The sequence below is a fragment of the Macrobrachium nipponense genome, chromosome 45 (genome assembly GCF_015104395.2).
Source record: "Macrobrachium nipponense isolate FS-2020 chromosome 45, ASM1510439v2, whole genome shotgun sequence".
NCBI classification, from domain to species: Eukaryota; Metazoa; Arthropoda; class Malacostraca; order Decapoda; family Palaemonidae; genus Macrobrachium; species Macrobrachium nipponense.
In genome coordinates this window covers 45,849,354-45,871,341 of record NC_061105.1, presented here as the reverse complement: position 1 = coordinate 45,871,341, position 21,988 = coordinate 45,849,354, and the positions used below count along the sequence as shown (strand labels likewise).

The window sequence follows — 21,988 nt, the reverse complement described above, 5'->3', positions numbered from 1 at the left end:
TACGTAATTGATTTCGTTTGTTAGTCCCGTTATTTTTCCTTTCAACATATAACATTTTGTTTCTCTGTCCGACACGACTTGATCATCTTGTTCGCTCGTTTGGTTTGATGTTAATTCAGATTTTCACCGCTTTTTTCCTAATATATTTTATTTCTCTTGCTATTTCTTCCAAAATTTTATTCTGCTTTATGTTCATTGATAAGTATATTAAATTCAACCCTCTGAAAAACAGATTAACTCGAATAATGTATCATTTGAAAATGCCGTTGAGGGTTTCTGTAAGGAATGGAAAATCTCATGAAAAAGTCCAGCCAATGGGAGGTTAGCTTACATTCCTGACATCCGAAGCGCAGAGGCTTGACCAATGAGAGAAGTCAAGAGAAAACTGAAATAGACCAAGAGGAAAACCGTCGCATAAATCTCTGTAGTGAAGCCTTTGTGGCTGTGGTGTCCGCTGTAAAGAAGATTCTGGAGATTTCTACAACTGTGAAGGTAGTGTGCCTTTGTTTTCTCAATTGTAATTGCCGGGTTATTTGATTACTATTGAGAGGTATTTTCGTGATTAAAGGTTTATTAGTGCAGGCATTTACTTATATATACAATTCCAAATGCACTGATAACTGCGGAGTGAAATGTTGTTAGTTAAGGGCACAAATGTGATTGCACCTGGTGCGATAGATGTCTGTTTGGAGTAATCGAAAGGCCATAGTGGCATAAAGACTTTTGAACAGCATCTGATCTCAAAATTAGTAATGTAAAAGATTTCCTTGTATTAGATTGTGACTGGATAGTAGCATATGGACATCTTTGGTAGGGGCCCAGTAGTTATATTACAATTTTCCCTTTTGAGGGATAGTGAAATCATGTATGGGTGGCCCTGGACTTGCGATATTGTGACAATGTATGTCAAGTTGCTGTGGGGTCCAGTATTGTCTTCTGAAACTTTTGCGGAGGTTTATTTGTCGTTTCGTCGTAATTGTATTCGAGTATCACTTGACAGCATACATTTGCTTTGACATTTAAAGGGTCTTGTTGGTAAATGAAATCAAACTTAATTTTCGTTTATTTAATGGGACTCGCCCTTCCGTTAATTGGTTCACGAAATAAACAAAAGGTAGTTTTACCCAATGCTAATTTTCGATGGATCTCTGAATATGCTTAACACTAACATTATTTAAGTATTGTTACACAATGTTCCCATGATCTTAACCGGTAGATATTGCTATCCGATCAGTCATTTTTCAAGTTCTTTGGTTCGACAAATGTACAATCTACAATGTATAGTGGGCCTCCCAGTCGGACTTCTTGTGCCTGTGGCTAGCGTATTTTCACCGTCTTTTGTTACATGCATCTAAAAGTCTGGGTACTGTGCTTGATCATGCTGAAACCCGATAGATTCTTTTGTTCAAAATTCACCGTTAAGTGGGGATTTTGAAATTAAGCATACCTTAAAAGAAAGGTTAGTTCCTTGGATTAGTTTTCCAGAAATACTTTGGTAATTCTAGGTAATACCTCTGCACGGACTGCAAGGAACGTTCCCGAGAATACGGCATCTACTAGGGATTGCGGCGTCTAGTGTATTTCGCAGTGTTTAGTGCTAGCCCCTGGGGGTTAATTACAGCCAACCTCCCAAAACGGCAAATTTTTAATAAGCAACCCAAATACTATAGGAAACTGTAATTTCCAAAGAAATACCCGAGTCCGACGCGGAAGGGAATGGATTGGACGATCGCTCAGCAGAGGGCCAGGTTGTGTTGTGGTTTCTGTCAAGGAAACAGGAGTTTTATACGACTTTTAGGGGACTGAAGGCGTTTTAAATGTACCCACAGGTGTGTGAACATGCAGTGATATTTTGCCCTTACTTTAAGTAAAGTAGGAATGTGAACTTAGCATTTATTTAGGTGCAAAACAGCAGGCCCCTCTGCCCCGGTTTCCTGGCCGGGAAAACCATATGCCATCGGGCTATGCTCGAGACGTCTTTATGGCCAACTTTAGCGAGCAGTAAAGTTGGCGACGACGCACAGTCATTTGTGCCCAGCGAAAACCAGACGCAGTGACTCTTCCGTTTTCTGTCTCCAGAATGAATGCGCCAAGGTTGAAAAGAATTAATACCATAGGTATTAGATACTTAGTTGGTGCAATTTATGAAGACGACATTCCCTTAATTCTTGGTGATACTTTACGTATAGTGGACGATGAAATTGAGGGCATTGCAGAATTGGGGAAAACCAGGTTAATTGTTAACTTAAGCTCAAGAGAGAAATATGAAAACATTTGTGAAGATTTCGGTGGCAAAGAAATCAGTGTAAGAGACGACCTAAAAATCAGAGTTGAGGATTTGTCAACTTACAGGTCGTACATGACAGTGCGAAATATGCCTTTTGAAATTACTGACTTTATGCTGAATGACATTCTTTCCAGATACGGAACAGTGGGTTATGTGAAGAAGAACACTCGAAGTCAGGGAAGATACAAAGGTATTGATAATGGTGTCAGAACAGTTGCGATGGATATTAATCGAAAGATTCCTTCCTTCTTTATATGTTGAATGCGCCAAGGTTTATATCTATATACTATACTATAAAGGGCAGACTAAAACTTGTAGACTTTGTGGGCAAACCGGCCATTTTGCTAATGAATGTGAAGTTGGAATTACACAGACTAAATATCATTAGCGAAGTAGACTTCCCTCATTTATCTGGCAATCAAAAAAATAAAGCAAATGAAATGCCAGTAAGCCACCAGGACCCAGCAGACGTTCGAACTTGTGAAGGGATGCCCCAAAGCACTTCTACTTATGACCGTCCTGTCGAAGTCGGAAGTAACCTAGCATCCAACGCCCAACCAGCAGTGCAAACGGAATCCGAAACGCTGATGAAGACCTGCTATTTGATTGACCTGCGTGATGACACTGACATTACTCTAACTGTGAAGAAAACAGTTTGGCCCCTATAAATGGGACCTTAGAGCATAATGGTGGGACAGACGTATTGAATGCAAGTTCATCGTACAACGAACTACTGAGACTGATGCAGTACCTCTTGTTGCAACCTACGGAACAAAATCCGAGGAGACGAACATTTGTTCACCTGACAGTAATCCTGTTGAAGCTTCACCTAGTGAGAATATGAAATCTTGTGACGTCATGGAAGAATCAAGGCATTTTGAAGGCAACGTTGATGAGGACTGAAGTAACACCGACACAGCGCATCCTATTAGTCAAGATTTATTTAGCTCAATCATCCCCTCCAGAGGTCAAGATGATACACAAAATCCGACAGGTGATTTAATGTTACCAACCTTTAATAGTTCCAATTATTTTAAAGGTGCTAATGACACGATGTCAGAACAAGAAAGTTGTTGCTCAATAAAATGAAATACCAGCAGGTCAAAAATGTAATAATGATAATGAAACCACAGTGACCGATGAGTCGGACTGTAATTCAAGCATTGCAGAAAACATGAAAGTAAACAAAAAGAGAAAGCAACGTAAAAATGCAACAAAAAAGAGTAAAAGAAAATCTCATAACTAACATCATTAGTATATCCACCCTTAATATTAACGGTATTAATGATAGAATGAAACAAGAGATGCTACACTCATTTAACACCTTCAACAAAATAGACATTCTTTTAGTCCAAGAACACAATGTTAAGGATATTAAAGATATAGTTTTTGTCATACAGGTATAATATCATTTTCAATCCAGCCATTTGTCTTAAAGGTGGAACCTGTATTCTCATCAAGAAGACTTTAGATTTTGTAATTAAGCATGTTGAAAGAAGTGGAGATTCTAGAATATGTTCTGTACATGGTGAGGTGAATGGTAGTAAGATTCGCATCGTTAACATTTATGCTCCTTCAGGTCATAATCATACAAGGGAACGGGAAGAGCTTTTTGACAAGGAATTGCCCTCCTACTTACGGTATGATAATAGCCATACTATTATGGGAGGTGATTGGAACTATGTTTTGAGTCCTAGAGACAATTCTGATAATAGTGAATCAAACTTGTCGAAATCACTGCTCAGATTAATTAAAACCCTTAGGTTTAATGATGTATGGTTTTTGCATAACGGGGAATGCCAGTATACTTATGTACGCACAAATTACGGTTCGCGCATTGATAGATTGTACTGTCAGACGCTCAGAGACAATGTAATTTCAAGCGAAATGCTAACTGTCCTTTTCTGATCATTCCGCTTTCATTTGGAAAATTAAGATTAATCCAAACATTAGCATTGGGAACTCATTTTGGAAACTTAATACTAGTTTACTAAAAGACGAGGGAATTAAAGAAAAGTTTAGGAGGTTGTGGACATTTCTGAAAACACGTAAAAGGAATTTCTATCATATCAGTAATTGGTGGAATGATTTGGTGAAACCCGAAATAAAAAAATTTTTCGTCAGAGAAGGTAAAAGGATTAGCAGGCAGAAGTTTGGGGTCATCAATTATTTTGAAACAAACTAAGGAAACAATACATGAAACTTAATGTCAGGAAACTCAGATTATGCAGATATTACTATTCTCAAAGACAGAATAAACACACTAAAATCTCAGATTTTGGAAGGGGTTAAAGTACGATCGAGAATTCAAGACAGGATTGAAGGGGAAAAAAGCCTCCTCTTACCTTCTTGGACAGCAAAGGGCAATAAATAGTAAAAAGGTCATGACAGAAATAGTCGCAGAACGAAACATAATTCCGAATCTTGATGAAGGTTCTGTCTTACAAACCAGGCCATTGAACACTATGTATTCAGGCATTACCAAAAACTTTACCGGAAAAACATTTGTGATGTGCCTATGCAAAACTTCTTTATGCAGTTTGTAGAGAAAAAATTGACCGATTCTGATAATGATTGATTCTGATGATATATTTCATAAGAATATATCTCTCGGAGAGATTCGTGATGTTATTCGTTCCATTGCTAACAATAAATGTCCTAGTATAGATGGCATCCCAATAGAATTTTATAAGGTATTTTGGGAGGATATTAAGGATGAAATAAAGCTGTTGCTTGAAAATAATATGGAAATGAAAACTCCTCCAAGAGTCAGAGTATTGCATTGGTCACACTCATATCGAAAGGCTCCGATGAGAGTGCTTTGGCTAATTGGAGACCAATTTCATTGTTGTGCTGTGACTATAAGATACTTGCTAAGATAATGGCGAAAAGAATGCAAACAGTTATCTTTAACTTTATCAGTCCCGAGCCATAAATACATATAGTACTTTAATTAGAGATATTGTGTATTATTGTAGCGCGAAAAGAGTTCAAGGTGCTATTTTAAATCTTGATTGGTCGAAAGCATTTGACAGTGTTGATATTAATTTTGTACTTCGGATTCTTGAAAGACTAGGTTTTTGTGATGAACTGATTTCCTGCATTAAGATATTGTACACGAATATTGGAAGTTGTTGCATTGTTAATGGTAACGTTGGTAAATATTTTAGTGTGGAGAGGGGAGTTCGACAAGGCTGCCCTCTTTCTATGCTCCTTTATGCTGTTTTCCAGGAACCTTTGTATCTTGCTATTGTGATGGTAATTGCTTCATAGCAAAGGAAGTTAAAGGAAAGGAGAACGCATTTTCGAGAAGTTCGGCAGTAAAGAGGCTTTCGCGCCCGTGTTGGAGGCGCCTATCTTCGTGGCGGTTCTAGAATCAACAGGAGTGTTGTGGAGCGCAAAAACGCGCCAATGTTACGTGAGAAACGCCGCGATTTTCTGATGCAATACCTCGTCTAGATTCATCTAAGAAGTTCTAGAAATCCCTGGAGTCGGTGACGTTCGCCGTAGGCTCCGCCCCCAGAGTGCCGTATAAATACAACGAACGAACTTTGGAGAGCAGTGATCGTAGAAGAGAGAGAGATCGTAAAAGAGAGATCACCAGTTAGTCACAGAGAGCCACAGATCAGATTATCAGTGAGACATCAGCAGCAGCAGAGATCTTCCGTGAGATACGAGAAAAAGGAACCGACGAAGTATCAATCAAAAGGTGTTCGAGAGTTGGTTGGATATTGGTCTAGTCGTCTTCCGGTGTGGACGGCCGAGTTGTCTCTACGTTGAGCAGACTTCGGAGAAGAAAAGGGGAGAGTTCCTGACTTACGAATAGACTATTTTCTGCAATACGGAGTCAAGAGGACGTCTGCAATTGCCGCTCTACTTTCATGAAGCCACCTCTTCGAAGTGCCAAACTGTTTAGCAAGTATTCTTATTACCTCACTGTTTCCCCCAGTTCACGCAGTGTAAGATTCTATCGGTTTATGTAAATAGGAGACACCATTCTGCATTTACCTTTGTTAGTAAGCTTGTAAATAAACCTTTGTTGTGTTAGTGTTTCTTTCTATATTCGTATCCCCAGTTTCAACTGTTTGTGTTGATATATATATTTTTTTTTTATTTCATAACCTGAAGCGGACCTCCCTCAGAGGCCGTAACATTGTGTCGTCCTTTAACCAGGATATTTCGACCCCGTAACATTGTCTCTGAGACCTCTGAGTCCGTAACAGCTATAAAAAGAAATAATTATATTGAACACCTGCCCTTACCAAATGATAACCACCTTAAAATTATTGGGTTTGCCGATGATACAAATATTTTCGTTGCCAGTGGATGGGAACACACAAGAGGGAAATACAGGGATGAACTAAAATGTGTCCAGGATATTTTTGAAAGTTCAAATTCTGAGATTTAATAAAGGTTATTGAACGTTTTCAAAACGAGTATACAGTTTTATTATGCTAGTTTTGTTTACCCACCTCCAAAACACCCCGGTTACCCACTGGACCTCCATAATTGTAGGATTTCAAGGGGTAGTTTCAGTCTTTGAAACTACTGCAATAAATATTCGCATTTATACAGCACACTTTGAAGCACCAGAAAATAATTTCCAACCCTGGAATATGATAATTTTTTTTTTATTATTTTATCGTGAAGGTAAGTAAATTTAGTGCTTGGGGTAATTGATAATAACCAACTATAAAAATTGCTGCAATATAAATTCACGGGAGGAGGTTAGGAATTAAAGTGGTGTAGTCATTAAGTGTAGATAAATTATGCACTTTAGGTCTGCCCACTTATAATGTCGTCACGCGAAAGAACGAGTGTTGCCATATTTCCTATGCCGATGCCAGTTTCCTTTATGTTAATTGTTCTACACAAAAAGGTGGCCAAACATACAGTTCCTTAAAAACACCAAAATTTTAATCACTAGGAACATATAATTCATAAAACAAGTTTAAAAGGTAAATTTTGTGAAGTATTTTATCACAAAATTTAAATGTTATCCATCTCATTTTTCTTGTTTAGGTACCTCATCCTAAAAAAACTTATTTTCTTCAAAAGATGAAGTCACTTCGCTGGGGACCTCAACACCTGTTGATTTCATTTCACAAGCAAGCATTTTTATCCAATGTTTCCCCTCCTAAGACTTTCCCCCATGAATGGCTTTGAATAAATCTCTCATAAAGCTTAATTGTGAGAGAAAATTTTCAGACGGCATATATAGATTTGACTCTTGTCATTTTATTGACCCAGAAACATTGATCACTTTGATTGTTGTCAGTCGCCTTTTGACATGAATGAGGACACCGCACTGAATATTTTGTTTTTTACAATGTAGCCACCTATATATATATATATCGCCAAGATGCTGCTTCAATTACACCAGATGTTGACTTCGAATTATTTGGATCAGCTGACAAACTGGCCATATCCTCTGGAGTGGTTTCTGTATTCTCGTTCTCAAACTATAGATCCAAGCCTTATATTTTTAACTAAGTTGCTGGTTATGCAAATTTCTGAAGCAAGGTCACGCCCTTTATAGGATATGACTGCTTGATGTATTCATCGACACTAACTCAGCTGATCTGAAAGTTTTCTTCATGCTCTGTTTAAGTTTGTTTTATCGCTGATTAGAGCAACTAGTTAGTGCAAAATTCTGTTCTGTTAAAACTACCATAAACCGCACAGTTACTTACCATGATTATTGCGTCACAGTCTTGTACCACAAGACTATATAAAAGCCTTGAAAATTGTTTTCTAGATACGTCCAAAGTCGCACAATAGGTATACCGAAACGTCTACTTGAAATTGTGATGTACACTCGGCAAGGAAACTTTAGATAGTTTTTTTAAATCTTCGGACATATAGCTATTGTTCAATAATACCACACCTGGCATCTCTTGAAAGGGGACGGAGCTTCAAAACCATAGTTTGTTGCTTTCTAGATTTCCATCAACTTTACACCATAAAGATTCTGTTGAGGTCCTATAATCATTTATACTTTAATGTAGAAATAGACTCTATATTATTCGTTAATGTTGGTTTGGTAACGTCAGTTCAGGGTAGAATATCGATTATCCTTGTTTAAAACCTACTGTGAAACCTTATTTATAAGTAATGATTGACACTAAACTGACGTAAAATTCATACGTAATTAAAGACTGATCTTAAACAATGAGAGAATTGGTTTTAAAATTTGGGCAGTACTTGTGGAAATCGTGAGGAACAATACAGTAAAGAATGAAATATTATGACGATAGAGAGAGCGCGCGCAAGCATAGGCCTATCGATAGAGATACTTAATTCATTATATTTACTTTGAGAGGTTAAGTGGTAATATTTTTTCAAATGTTTCAAAAGGAGAGAGAGAGAGAGATGGGGAAAGAAACTTGAGAGAGAGAGAGAGAGAGAGAGCGCGCGCGCAAGCATAGGCCTATCTATAGAGATACTTACTTCATTATATTTACTTTGAGATATTGAGTGATAATATTTTTTTAAATGTTTTAAAAGTGGAGAGAGAGGAGCAAAATCTGCTCGTGTGAAAGCTTAGGCCTATTTATAACTACTTAATTATATTTTTTGGAAGATTGAGTGGTAATATATACTATATTTTTAAAGTATGTTTTAGAAGTGGAGAGAGAGAGAGAGAGAGAGAGAGAGAGAGAATTATAGTACTGGTGACGGACTTGTGACGGGGGAAAGGCAGAAGAAAATATAATGAATTAAGTATCTCCATCGATAGGCCTATGCTTGCGCGATATGATATGACTGCCAAGATCGTGCAGCACTATGCTAGATAAAATTAGAAGGATCATAATAATCAAATTAATTCTCCAAGAAATTCATACCCTAATCTCGATTACATTCGATAGTTGCCGTAGCATTCAATGATTGTAAAAAGACGTGGAAAATTTTAGACACAGGTTGCGGTTATTCTTGCTTTATTGGTATAGTCTTTAATTTTGAAAATCAGGTTTCATCCACAAATCATTCACGAAAAAAGCTGTGTTAAGTAAAAATATTTATTACCACAAATAACTCAATATATATTGCAAAGGCAATTAAAGTTTTATATCGTAGGAGATCTTTCAGCCTCGCGGCAAAGAAATGCTGTCATGTAAGGCTGTAGGCTACAACGAACTGCTTTGTAATTGGAGCATATGGCCAGAAAATCTTTGAGCTGACATGCTACTTTAACCTTGATTAAGATTTATGTTTAAAGACAGTAGCTTTGTAAACAGCAACTAGCATTCGATCCATGTCAACGTCAAAGTAATCAAAGTGTGAAATCCGTTACGTTAGCCAGTATCGAGTGACTTGCGCTTTCCCGCTCGAAGTTCTAGGGCTCCTCCTCACATCATAGAAAACGCTCTTGCGGATGCAACTAGATTTGTTCAACCTACCTTAGACGTCGGAACATTGAATGCCATTGACGTCAGCTAGCTTTAATCGCTTTGGAATACAAACATAAGTTTGTAGAAACTAAAATAATTGCATTCACCACTTACGATCATGCAATATATACCCGTTCATGAAGCAAAACGAGTAAATATTGTCGTCGTGATACATAGTACTAAAATCAGAAATTCACATTCTATCTACCAGATCTCTATGAACGAATCCATCTGAGAAGTTCCAATTACTTCGGACATATATGGTGTTTTTGAGTATCTGAACGATTTTGTTTTGCGGTTTTAATTTGTATGATATAATTTGCAGTGTATTTTCATATTCTAGAGTAAATTTAGCGATATTATGTCTTTTCAGTAGAAACAAATGGGAAATTGGATGAACGAAAGCTAATGAAAACTGTATCTTCAGTTTTCTTGTCGAGTGTACAACAAAGACAGTTGATACAATCTTTGGGACTTAAATGCATGTCAATCCGTCGGTGATATTGCCCTGGGGTCTAACAAAGACTTTGCAGGTGTTATTTTAAGAAATTACTGTTACAAATCCTTTATAAACAATAAAACTACTATCTCTCCTCTCTCTCTCTCTCTCTCTCTCTCTCTCTCTCTCTCTCTCTCTCTCTCTCTCTCTTTCTTTCTTTGCGAGCCAGGTAGCCTGCGCGTCATCTGAAGTTATGTACTACTTGGACCGTTAGTGGTCTCCTGTGTTTGCTTTCTTGTGCATATGATGTTTTATGCTGTCAAAACATTAACTGGCCTCCATAATTGGTGCGACAAGCTATATTTTCTCATTTCTTGACACATTACCAGTAAACAGGATGGTGTGCAATTAGAGGGATTTTGGTCGAATCTTCATTTTTGTTGTCCATAATATTAATGCGGTGTAAGGTTTTTGCATGTCGGGGAAAGCCTGTTATCATAAGAGTATTTCTTTGCATTTATCTTGAGAGTTTCAGTTGTATGATAGTGACTTCATTTTCCCTTGTCAACTCTCTAGTTTTGGTGTTACAGATGGACACGTTCAGTTCACTGTATGGGGGCACATGAGCAGGTATTGTGCTGGATGATTGTGTTCTACTATCACTTCCCATTCACTTTTTTTTTTTTTTTTTTTCAAAGGGCAAGTAATGCTTGTGCGTTTGTTCCCGGAATAGTAAAAGTCAGTCCTCATTTTAATCAACGGTGAGCAGTTGTGTGGTGGTGGTGATTTTCTATTATTGAGAGGTGCCAGTAACAATCGGAGGTTTCCTGTTCTACAGTATTCCGTATCGTTTTGTTGTTCTTTAACTAATGGAAATAGTTGATTTTAGCGGTAATTGCATAAATTTACTGATCTCGGTTAAGGAGTGCAATGGTTCTTTGTTAATAAACCGTCGCCCGATGCTCGCTTAGTGTAATAAGTTTGTCACTGATAAGTATTTCACGAAATAGCCAAAGAGTTGTTAGTTATGATTGCCTGGAAGAGAGAGGCAGTCTGAAGGGTTTTGAAATTAGTATTTTTAGTGATTCAAATCACTTGCAGACAATGTATTTAGTTTTTCTCTGCTTTTCATAATATCGATATCGAATATTTGGTTTAATTCCCTGAAGTATTAGTGGATTGAATGTGAAATTTTAGTATTAATGGGTGCAAGTCCAGCCCTTATATTTCAGCGCTGATTGGTTGTTAAAAGTAATTTTTTTGCATTTGCTTGTAAGGAGTAGATTTCCTGTGCATATCTCGTTTTGCGTTTGGATGTTTTACCATATATTTGCCTTTAGGTCTCTGTTCACATCCTCTTGTCTTGAGGAGGATTGTTATCGGGAAGTTTACGGCAGCGAGTCCTGATAAGCAAGAGATGACCTGGAACGCAAATTAAAAAGATGATAGATCAAAATACAAAACAGTATTTATGGGAAAACAAATCTTAGGACCATATTTCCAAAGCAATTCATTAATCAATGGTTCTTGGTTTTATACAAGACTAGAAAGGACAGGGGGGAAAAAAACATTTGGGGGGAGAGAGACTTAAGTCTTATGTTGATAACCTGCGTTTTGAGCGTCGTAAGACTTTCCCCAAAATAAGCGTGCATTGGATAGAAAATCTACTCTCCCAAGTACTACTTCTGTTGACGCTACCAGATGCAGGTGTGGTAATTTCTCAAACTGCATGTTAGTCATAAAAAAAAACTTGTGAACGTTTATCATGAGCTATTTTCTTTCGTGGGGATAAAAGGAACTAAGAGGTGAGATGGTGGTTCTTGCGACCTGATGAACCTTCTGATGGGGTAGGGTTTCCTGAACAAATCAGGGAGGACGAATTTTTGTACCTAGATTCACCTTCAGCGGTGGTGAAGACGCCGTAGATTGTGCAGTTTCATGAGGTATGACTGGAGCTTCATTTGGTTGTGCAGGTGCCAGTGGCTGAATTAAGGATGAATGAGGTCTTTGGGTGTTGGGGTCGTTTTTGTAGTCTGTAGTGTATCATCTCTTAGGAAATGCGACCATTTGAAAATCGGGACGTTGTCCACCATTCTTAAAATGTGGGAGGCATGGCATAGTTCCTGCTGTAACCCCAAGCACTAACTTTGCCTTGCCGCTGTCTTTGTGATGGCCGCACATCTTGACACTTGAAGCATCTAGGCGGCTCTGGCATATACTTGTCTTTGCGAAAACTTCACCAGGTTTTGAGAGTCAATCATAGGTTGTACATTCTCTCTGAGGGTGTTAAGAACTTTTGCAGTCTCGACTAGCGTTTTTGTGAGACTTCTTGCCTTGTTTTAACTCCAAGTAGAAGCTCAAGTTTATTTTGCTTTGTAATGGCCTGTAGTATCAGTTCACTAGGTGAAGTCTCTCTTAATTTTGCTTTTTTCCTTGGTTTCATGAACTTTATTGCTTGTGAACTCTTAATGGACAGTTTATTTTAATTCCCTAGTTACGTTCTTGTCTCTTGCCCTTTCCAACCAACACCTTTGGTTTCTGCAAGGTTTGGCAAAGCCTTTAATTATCCCTGTAAAAAAGTTATTCTGTTATCTGGGCTCGAAAGTGGCAGGAGTACAGAATTTCTTGCCTGAGTAACCAGATATATATTTGGTATGTTCCTACAATTCACCATATGCCTTCATGCCCATACCTTCGTAATTTTATTTTGTCTGAATACAGAAGGGCATTAGCTTTCCTGTTCTATTGGTAGTTTAAATTTGACGATGGTCGACATAAATAAATTTGTTCCTTGCAGAGTTTACTACAGTATTTAGTACATGTGACTGATGGATGGTAGTGGCACTTCATTTTGCGTAAGGTTAAGGATAAGAAATAAAGATACTTGTAGTACTCTGTCACTTAATGTACGTACCCATATGTACAACAGGATCGCCTCATTGTTTTAACAAAAATGTCTAGTATTTCAAAATTTAATCAATAGAGAAATGTAGATTATCCCCGCCCTTGCTATGTTGTTGATTTTGTTGTAAAGTATCATGGAATGGGAACAGAACAACGTAAAAATTCTTATCACATATCTTACTCATTTTGATTTTCTTGCTCTACAGGTTCCAAGGACACTTTCGTACCCGAGTGAGATGCTAGTGAGTGTTCCATTTGTTTTTTATTATTCTTTCTATCTAGTCTCATAAATTCTGCCATTCTTTTTCTCTTGCAATCTTTGATTTGGAAATAGTAACAGAATTTTAGTTCAGTGATCACAGACAAGCTTCCGTATATCCTTTTTAAAACGCATATATTTCCTGTTATCGGATCGTACTCCGGTGAATTGTTAAATACTTCTGTGCTGCTGCTGCTGCTGCTGCTGCTGCTGCTGCTGTTCTGCTGGTGTGTATCGTTTATTTAATAGGTTGATATCGATAGTGACCAATTACTCCGAATTTTTCAATGTTTGGTTTAATTCAGCAGGGCTCCTAAATTTGGGTTAAAATAGAATAAAAAACTAACTAATTCCAGGCTATCCTACAGTTTCCCGAAGACAGAAACTTTAGAAGTAAAACATGGAAATATTTTGCAGAATGTCAATTACTTTCAACTACCGCTCGACCTGATAATTCCGGTTTTCTCCTCCCCCGCCTACGTAAAATATAAATTTATAAATAGCGTCATTTAAAACAAAAGTTGTCAAGGATAGATATTGTTTTTGCGTAAATCTCGTTATAGGATGGAGTGTGTTTAAGGAAATATGTAGCTTTTCTGGTCTTGTCTGTCTCCTTGAAGTCTCAACGTAATTTTTATTTTTAAAAGAGCATCACAGAAAACAATATCATAAACTTACCAGAGACGTCGTATTAGTTCCCCCGTGATGACATGCCTGCATATATTAGTATATAATATGCATACGTATAGTTTTGGAAATTTGATTATCGCATTATTAGGGAAGAAGCAAGTAGATAACTGGGGAAAATAACGGGAAAATAAGCTTGGGAAATTCGAGGTGCGTCAGTACTCAATAGCTCAAAACTTGTGAAGTAAGCTGAACTTGTAGGACTGAGTACGTGCTGTAGCAGGATTTACTTAAATCTTCTGCATGTCCACTATAAAGTCCATGCGTTAGTGGTATGAAGTACATTTCAGCAGATTAACTCACCACTGTGGTGTTCTGTTACGTAGTAGATCAGTCACAAACCTAAATAAGCAACGGAGATGAAAATATATTTCCATGTGTCTAGAGTCTTTTGCTGCATTCGTATGTTTAGGAATACGCAAAAGGTAGTTGCAGTATTTGTATTTTGCAATTTCGATATAGGCCTCATTATACACAATATACTTTCATACATATTTTCCTCTAAATTTGTCAGTGGTTTCTTCTTTTTAAACCTAAGAAATAATTAAAGGTTAAAACTTGCATACCTTAGTTTCTGCAATTTTTTCCATACACCCCTCTCCCCCCCTCTCTCTCTCTCTCTCTCTCTCTCTCTCTCTCTCTCTCTCTCTCTCTCTCTCTTTGTAAGAAGGGATCTTCCAGGCCGCGTTATATGTCAAGTTCTCTAGATGATGGTAACTCGACAACTTGAAGGAATTTTGAGTTTAATTTACTTTTAACTTTCCTACCTCTTTTGTCCGAGCCCAAAACAAGCCTCATGATTTTATTATGAAAGTTTTGTATATTATGATACCTCATTATCCGGATAAGTAAATTTTTCATATAGTACCTAAGTGTAGACCCCTATACGCCATTCTGAATGTTCTTGGATGCAGATCCATTGTTCCTGAGACGAGTATCCAAAGGCAGTTGCCATCGAAGGTTGTCGTTTAGTGCTTCTGTAAATTTGGATTCTTTCAAGTCTTATTTTTGCTTATCGATGTATAATAAGCTACACATTTCAGTGTAAACAGAGAGAGAGAGAGAGAGAGAGAGAGAGAGAGAGAGAGAGAGAGAGAGAGAGAGATATTTTCCCTTAACCTGAATTTTCCAGCTACGTAGTTGTATGCATAAGATCCTGAAATCTGCTGAAAGATTGAAACCTAAATGTGGTCGAAAGATTTAAGGCCTTAATGTGGTTGAAAGATTTAAGACCTAAATGTGGTTAGAGAAATTAGTAACAAGACGCAGAACATTTTGTTGTAAGAATAGCTTTTCATCTTAATCTTTTAGTTAATTATTGTTTAAGTTCCAAATTCAGGAAAAAAATCTTGGAATGATTTTAGTGGGTGAAACTGATGTTTTATTCGTAAGCACTTCTGAAGAGGGTTTAAGTTCAATTTTAATTTTTAATTGGTTACATTTTTGCAGAGTTCGAGATATCGAATAGGTATTGACGTATACTTGAGCTTCATGCTTGAATAAATTGTATTGATAACGCCTTATTTTCCAGCCCCCCCACCCTCTCTCTCTCTCTCTCTCTCTCTCTCTCTCTCTCTCTAAGGTTTTCTGTTGGTCTTCTTTCTTATATAACTCGATTTGAAACTTGATTTGTAACAGCTGTCTACCAGACGACCTTCATTTTGCATTGATTTTCGTAAATGGTCCAGAAAAATGTTTCATTTTAGTGCTAGTAGTATTTTAAAGACATATAGTATATTTTTTTTTATTTGTTACAATTATTCAGGTGTCGAGTACTAAGATTTTGTGATGTTTGCTTACAGTGGTCTAAACCAGTAGAGTAGACTGATGAAATTTAATCAGACCAGATGACTATGTATTTTATAATTACAGGATACGTACAGATACCGTTAAACGATACAAAATCTCACTCCTAAATTTGTAATAAATACGAAGTTAGTTTAGTTTTTTTTTTATAATACCTAAATATTTGCCAAGTCCTTTTGGAAAAACACACTCCTACAGTTCGTGGTTAGTGGACATGCATGCCTGTCTTATCCATCGAAGATTGTCCTAAATAGTTTCTCGTCCTTGCTGTACTTACCTAAAACACTACACGGATGTGCATGATTTTGTATGTTTTCACTCTTTTGGATAAATTACACATGGTAATGCATCACTTTGAGCATGAAAAGCCTTGTACTATAGCAATTGCTTTACTATAAATAGAACGCACGCAAACTTAAGAACTTACCTATCAGGTATTAGTGTTGGCTATTACCTAATATCCCCTCGTATTTAAAATGCTAGGGACTGATGTTTCTCTCTCTCTCTCTCTCTCTCTCTCTCTCTCTCTCCTTCCTTTTCCTCTTCCTCTCCTCCTGCTTCTCTCTCTCTCTCTCTCTCTCTCATTTTTAATTTGTTTCTTTTTTTCTATTTTAGTTATGAAAACCAGCTGTTTCTGCACATCCCCATCTTTTTTTTCCGAATGGGATTTCTGTTACAGCTGCTCTCCTCTGTTTAGGAATTTTGCTCTCCATCTTTTCCTACTATTAAGAACTCGTCTTTCTTCTTTCTGCACGTATTTTTTCATTCTTATTTATTCAATTTTATTGATTTTATATTTTTATAAATAATTTTATTTATAATATTTATTCTATTTTACTTTAATTTTTTATTTTTGTTTGTTTGCGCAAAACGCTCACGCTCTGCTTTTCCGAATATCGCACCTCTTCTTTTAGAAATAACTCGACTAGTCATTATCTATAAAATATCTAAGTGTGGTTTCGTAAGTGTTGTAATCACTAAACATTTACCAGTAAAGATTGGTAGTTAGTAACGAAGAAGTACGCGCAGGTTAAATAATAATTAAAATTGCCTTGAAAAGCTGTCACTCATTGAATGATTGTAGAGAACTTTGATAAGTTTTCTGAATTTTACTTTACATATCGCATGCTTCGAGCTCTTAAGTTTTTCTTATATTTAGTTTTTAATATATGTAAAATAAAACCACCTAAAATATAGCGATAACTGTTGCTACTATTAACTTCCATTCCCTCGTTATAAAATATCATTCAATCTGAGGTACAGAATTTAGTGGATGATAAAAAACTGTAATTTAGGCACATTTTTACTAAACTAGGGTAATTAGTAATTCTACACCTATATTTTTACTAAACCAGGGTAAAACAGTCTCTTACAGCACCTTTTAAGTTTTCATTATAGTCTTAATTTTTTCTTATTTTTTTAACTTGCCATTTCGTACGTATTTAGTAATTGCAAACTAATTCAGATTCTTTATAAACTGTCGTTTCACAATCTACTTTGTAACCGTTTCAAAACTTGTGAGACTAAGCTTAGATGTTCAGAACTTGACAACTGAAGATTTTCAAAACTTATGAGAGTAAGCTGAATTTTAAAAGTAAGGTATCGAAAAGATAAGATATACAATAAGAAGTCAATCATTAATAACGATTAAGAATTAAGTCCATACCATTAAGTTCTTAACAGTCGATATTAGTTTGATCCTTCATGTTTTGTAGTTTTCCTAATTACCAGAGACGCTCGAGAGTAATTTAGGAGAGGCAAGAGAAGAGAACAGGGAGACAAGAGGATCGCCATGGCAAGAGGATCGCCGTTAACTCAGTGAAACTAAATAAGAAGCTGGTAATTCAGGGCTGTTATAGAAGTTTTTCTTGACGCCTCAACTTTTAACAATTTTGATTTTTTTTTTTTTTTACGGCGGGAGTCGGGGTCTGTGCTCTTGTTGTTCCGAGAGGGTCGAAAACCCAGAATGACCTTTGTCTGCTTGTATTAATCCTTTTTGTGTAATAAAGCCCAGACATGCCAAGATATTTTTTTACTTCCTCATTAACAACTATAAAGGTTGCTGCTGTTCACTGATCATGTAGATGGCAAATGAGCCTACCCAGAGACCCTCTTGATTTGAGACTGCCTTGACGAAGTTATGCATTTTCAGCTGACTGCTGAAAATTCATAGCGGGCAAGAGGGCTTTCGAACTGGGAGAAAATCTCCCCCAGTTCGAATCCAAAAGTCTCAATTTTTCCTCTTACTTAAATTTGTTTCCACTCTTCTACTATCTTTAACTCAGTTGCTCAACCTAGCTGTCGCCCCCCTCTTCACTAAAACCTTCTTACAGGTTGGGCAGGGGCTGGGCTTTTTTCGCATTGGCTCTTTCTTGATCCAAATGGCAGAGACTGTAGAGGTTTGGTCCGCCTCTCGAGTATGTTTGGACCCTGAGGATGTTGATATGATTTCATAGCAATATCCATCAGGGCGGAACTACCTATGGGGGACTAGCCTGCGGAATCCGGGGAGGTATAGTCTCTACGGTAGGACTCTCGGCATTCTTTCCGGTGTGCCCTCTATTGTAACATGAATGGGGATGATTGCATACTAGTTATGCCCTCAGTCCTATCAAGCGGGTTTTGCTTACACTTGAGCCACTCATGTTATGGTAGAGCTATCCCTTCGGGGTAGGGTAGGGAGTGGACATATGGGAGTCAGTCTCTGCTGAGTGTCTTTGGTGAGAGAGGGGTTGGTGTGGGGGGCCTGGTTTTCTGCCTGATTTGCAGTAGGTTTTTCAAATTTCTGCTGAAGGATTTATGAATAACGACCCTATGATAACTCCACCCGACAATGCGACCTCTTGACACTACCCTCCTCTTCGACCTCTGGCACGGACAAAGGACAATCCTATAGAAAATTCAGTTGTACAAAAGACGACCCATGACAAGACCTTGAATGTGGCTATGGAAAGTTCTAGCAGTGGTGAGAGAATCCTTTATGCTGATAATCTCTCCTCAGACTTCAATTGTTTTACGTTTATGGAAATGTTTGGAAGGTTTTGGTGAAATTAAAGTCATAAAGTATTGTGAAACTAAAGATTTTGCATTTTGGAGGGTTTGGATTGAGTTTACAACATCATAATAATACCATGAATGCTTTCAAGTGCTCAACTAAGGAAAACTTAAAATGTATGTTAATTTATAAAATGCCCCAGAATATTGAAGTTGATTCCTTTTATCCAGCAAGAGTCAGTCAGGAAACTACAGATTGGGAAATGTAAGGTGAGGACATCTTTACCTGCCAGGTGGCTAATTGTTTCTACAAAATCAGAATTTTGCAATCTTTTCCAGTTCAGGAAACATTTGAGAAACATTGGCAGGAACAATGACCAACTCTGATATTACGAGGTTTGGAAAGAATAGTTTTTTGGTTCATGCTAAGTCTTATAGACAAGGTCACATGATCTCTAAGTTGAAAAATACTGATATGATAAAAGAGGTCAAACCACACTATAGTTTTAGTTATGCCAAGGGAGTAGTATTCAGTCAAGACCTATATGAACTGCCTGACGAGGAATTGCTGGAAATGTGTGATGATAAAGTGTGGAAGATTTTCAAGGTTCCAAGATCAAGAATGATTATTTTCACTTTTAATAATGATCAAGTTCCTGATATATATGTTGACAAGGAGAGATTTCGTATTTTAGACCTTTTAAGCATAGACCACTCCAATGTTTCATGTGTTTTGGATATGGTCACTCGGCAAAGGTATGTACTAGGAACCAGTTATGTGCTGCTTGCTCCTTACAAAAGCATGAAGGCGAATGTACTACCCCAGTATTATGTATAAATTGTAAGGGAAATCATAATGCAAGGCATAAGGAATGTGAGTCATTTAAAAAAGAAGTGTTAGCCATAGAGAAAGCTCATGCTGAACATCTAAGTATTAGCCAGGCAAAAAGACTTTTGTTTCCAAGACCTCAATATAGTGAAGTAGTAAAAAGTGGAAAATCTAATATAAAAGATCTATCTAGAATACCAACTTCAAAGTCAAAGCTTCAGCTATCCCCTTCTGAGCTCGAAGTACATTCAGCATCTCCGCCTTCATCCAAGAAGGCCCCTTTGTCCCCTCCCGATGGGCCTCCTCTGGGCTTCTGGGAGGTCTCTCGGGCTTCTAATGTAGAAGCCTCGCAGGCAGACTCGCTGCCTGATCTGGGTATGTCCCAGAATGACACCTTGATCAGTGCACCTCATAAGGCTCAGGTGCACGCTGCAGAGATGGTGCCTCTTAGAAATAGAGACCCCGTACTCCATCATCATCTCCACCTATATCCCCACACCATAGTAGGGTTCCCAAGAGAGGAAATAGCAGGTCTCTTGAGGATCTGCCTAGTTCCTCTTTGAAACAAAGACCAAGACCAAGTCTTTCCAGACCAGCCCAATCCAAGTCCAAAAAGTAAAAAAAAAAAAAAATATCTAATAGTAAATAATGGCTCTATGTCAGTGGAACATAAGAGGTTTCCATTCAAACAGAGAACAGGTCCGGGTCCTTTTCAAGGAGCATAATTTAGCTGCCCTTTGTTTGCAAGAGACTAAAGTTGGTAATGTTTCTCCTAATTGTCGACAAAACTTTATTTTTCACAGATCTCCACCACCTGTAGGTGAATGTTCTCATGGTGGTACATGTATTATTGCGGCCAAGTCATTACCACAAAAAGTTATCAAATTAGACTCCATACTGCAAGCTTGTGCAACACAGATTTTCATCAATAAATGGGTCACTCTGTGCTCTCTTTATCTAGAACCTGGCCTAGAAACTCGATTGGTGGACAGAGCTGGCAATCCAAGACAATTAGAGGTTGAAGATTTGCAATCACTTTTAGACCAACTACCTCAACCTTTCATTCTGATGGGGGATTTTAATGCAAAACATACTTTGTGGGGGGAAGGTAGGTGTGATCACCGTGGTCTTATAATTGAAAGATTAATAGATTGCAATGATGTAGTTTTAATGAACGACGGTTCTCCTACAAGGTTTGATGTAGCCCATAACTCTAGTTCAGCAATTGATCTTACAATATGTTCGTCGTCATTACGATTAGACCTATAAAGTGGTCCAGTGGATGAAAAAAATCCGCTATGGGGAGCGGACCAACCCTATGCCCATCCATCTTAAAAGTATGTACAAATACACCCTCCCCATCTTTACCCAAGTGGAAGATAAAGGAGGCAGATTGGCAGCTGTATGAAAAATCTACCAAAGTCAATCGTAAGGCCAATGAATTTCCTTGCCCCTCAGCTGCCTACGAATATCTCGCTAGTATAATGATTGGAGGGGCAATGATGTCAAGTTCCTAAACATCAGGGAAACCCCGTCGTCCACTGGTACCTTGGTGGAATAGTAAATGTGCCTTGAGTAGGAAAATTGCAAGAGCCAGTTACAAGCGATATCGAAGGCGTCCTGTCTTAGTTATAGAATAATATACAAGAGAAACCTCGCCAAACAAAAGCAAGTCTTTAAAGAAGCAAGGAGGGAATCCTTCATCAAGTACATATCAGAGTTAAAGTATAACTCGCCACTTTCTCTGGTTTGGGATAGAATCCGTAAATTACTAGGGAAATTTTCCCCTGCTCCTTTACCTATTTTGAAAATCAACTTGGTAGTTATATCGGATGCAAGAGAGGTGGCAGAGGCCTTTGCTCGGCACTTTTCAAGCATTTCAAGCCCCAGTCACTACTCTCCTGAATTTCGCAATATTAGAAACATGACTATAGTTAATCCGCCTTTTTGTTCAAATTCTGAGGCATATAACCTTCCATTTAGTATTGTCGAATTCGAATATGCCTTATCTTTGTCCTCTCCAACATCACCTGGAGAAGATAGATATTTATGCAATGATTTCTCACTTACCTCTGGAGTCAAAAAATTCTTTGTCGATGTTTTAAACGAATTCTGGTGCTCAGGGACTTCATATAAGTTGTGGAAAAACTCTGTTATAGTTCCTTTTTAAAACCCGGAAAGGACCCTAGTCATCCCAAAAGTTATAGGCCTATTGCTCTTACCAGCTGTGTCTTCAAGATTTATGAACGAATGGTGAATTTTCGTCTGATATGGTTATTAGAAACAAAGAACCTGTTGTCGAAGAGGCAATTTGGCTTTCGCAAGAATAGAAGTACATTGGATCCCTTATTATGTCTCACCACGTGAGATTCAGAATACTTTTGCAGTCCAA

At 37.7% G+C, this 21,988-nt stretch overlaps 1 long non-coding RNA gene across 1 annotated transcript; it reads left to right on the top strand.

Moving 5' to 3' along the window:
• Positions 1-252: 252 nt before the first annotated feature.
• Positions 253-17,875, top strand: LOC135214154 (uncharacterized). Its single transcript, XR_010314303.1, has 3 exons — positions 253-492; positions 13,228-13,263; positions 17,505-17,875. It is a non-coding gene; the product is annotated as an uncharacterized LOC135214154 (long non-coding RNA).
• The last annotated feature ends 4,113 nt before the right edge of the window (positions 17,876-21,988 follow it).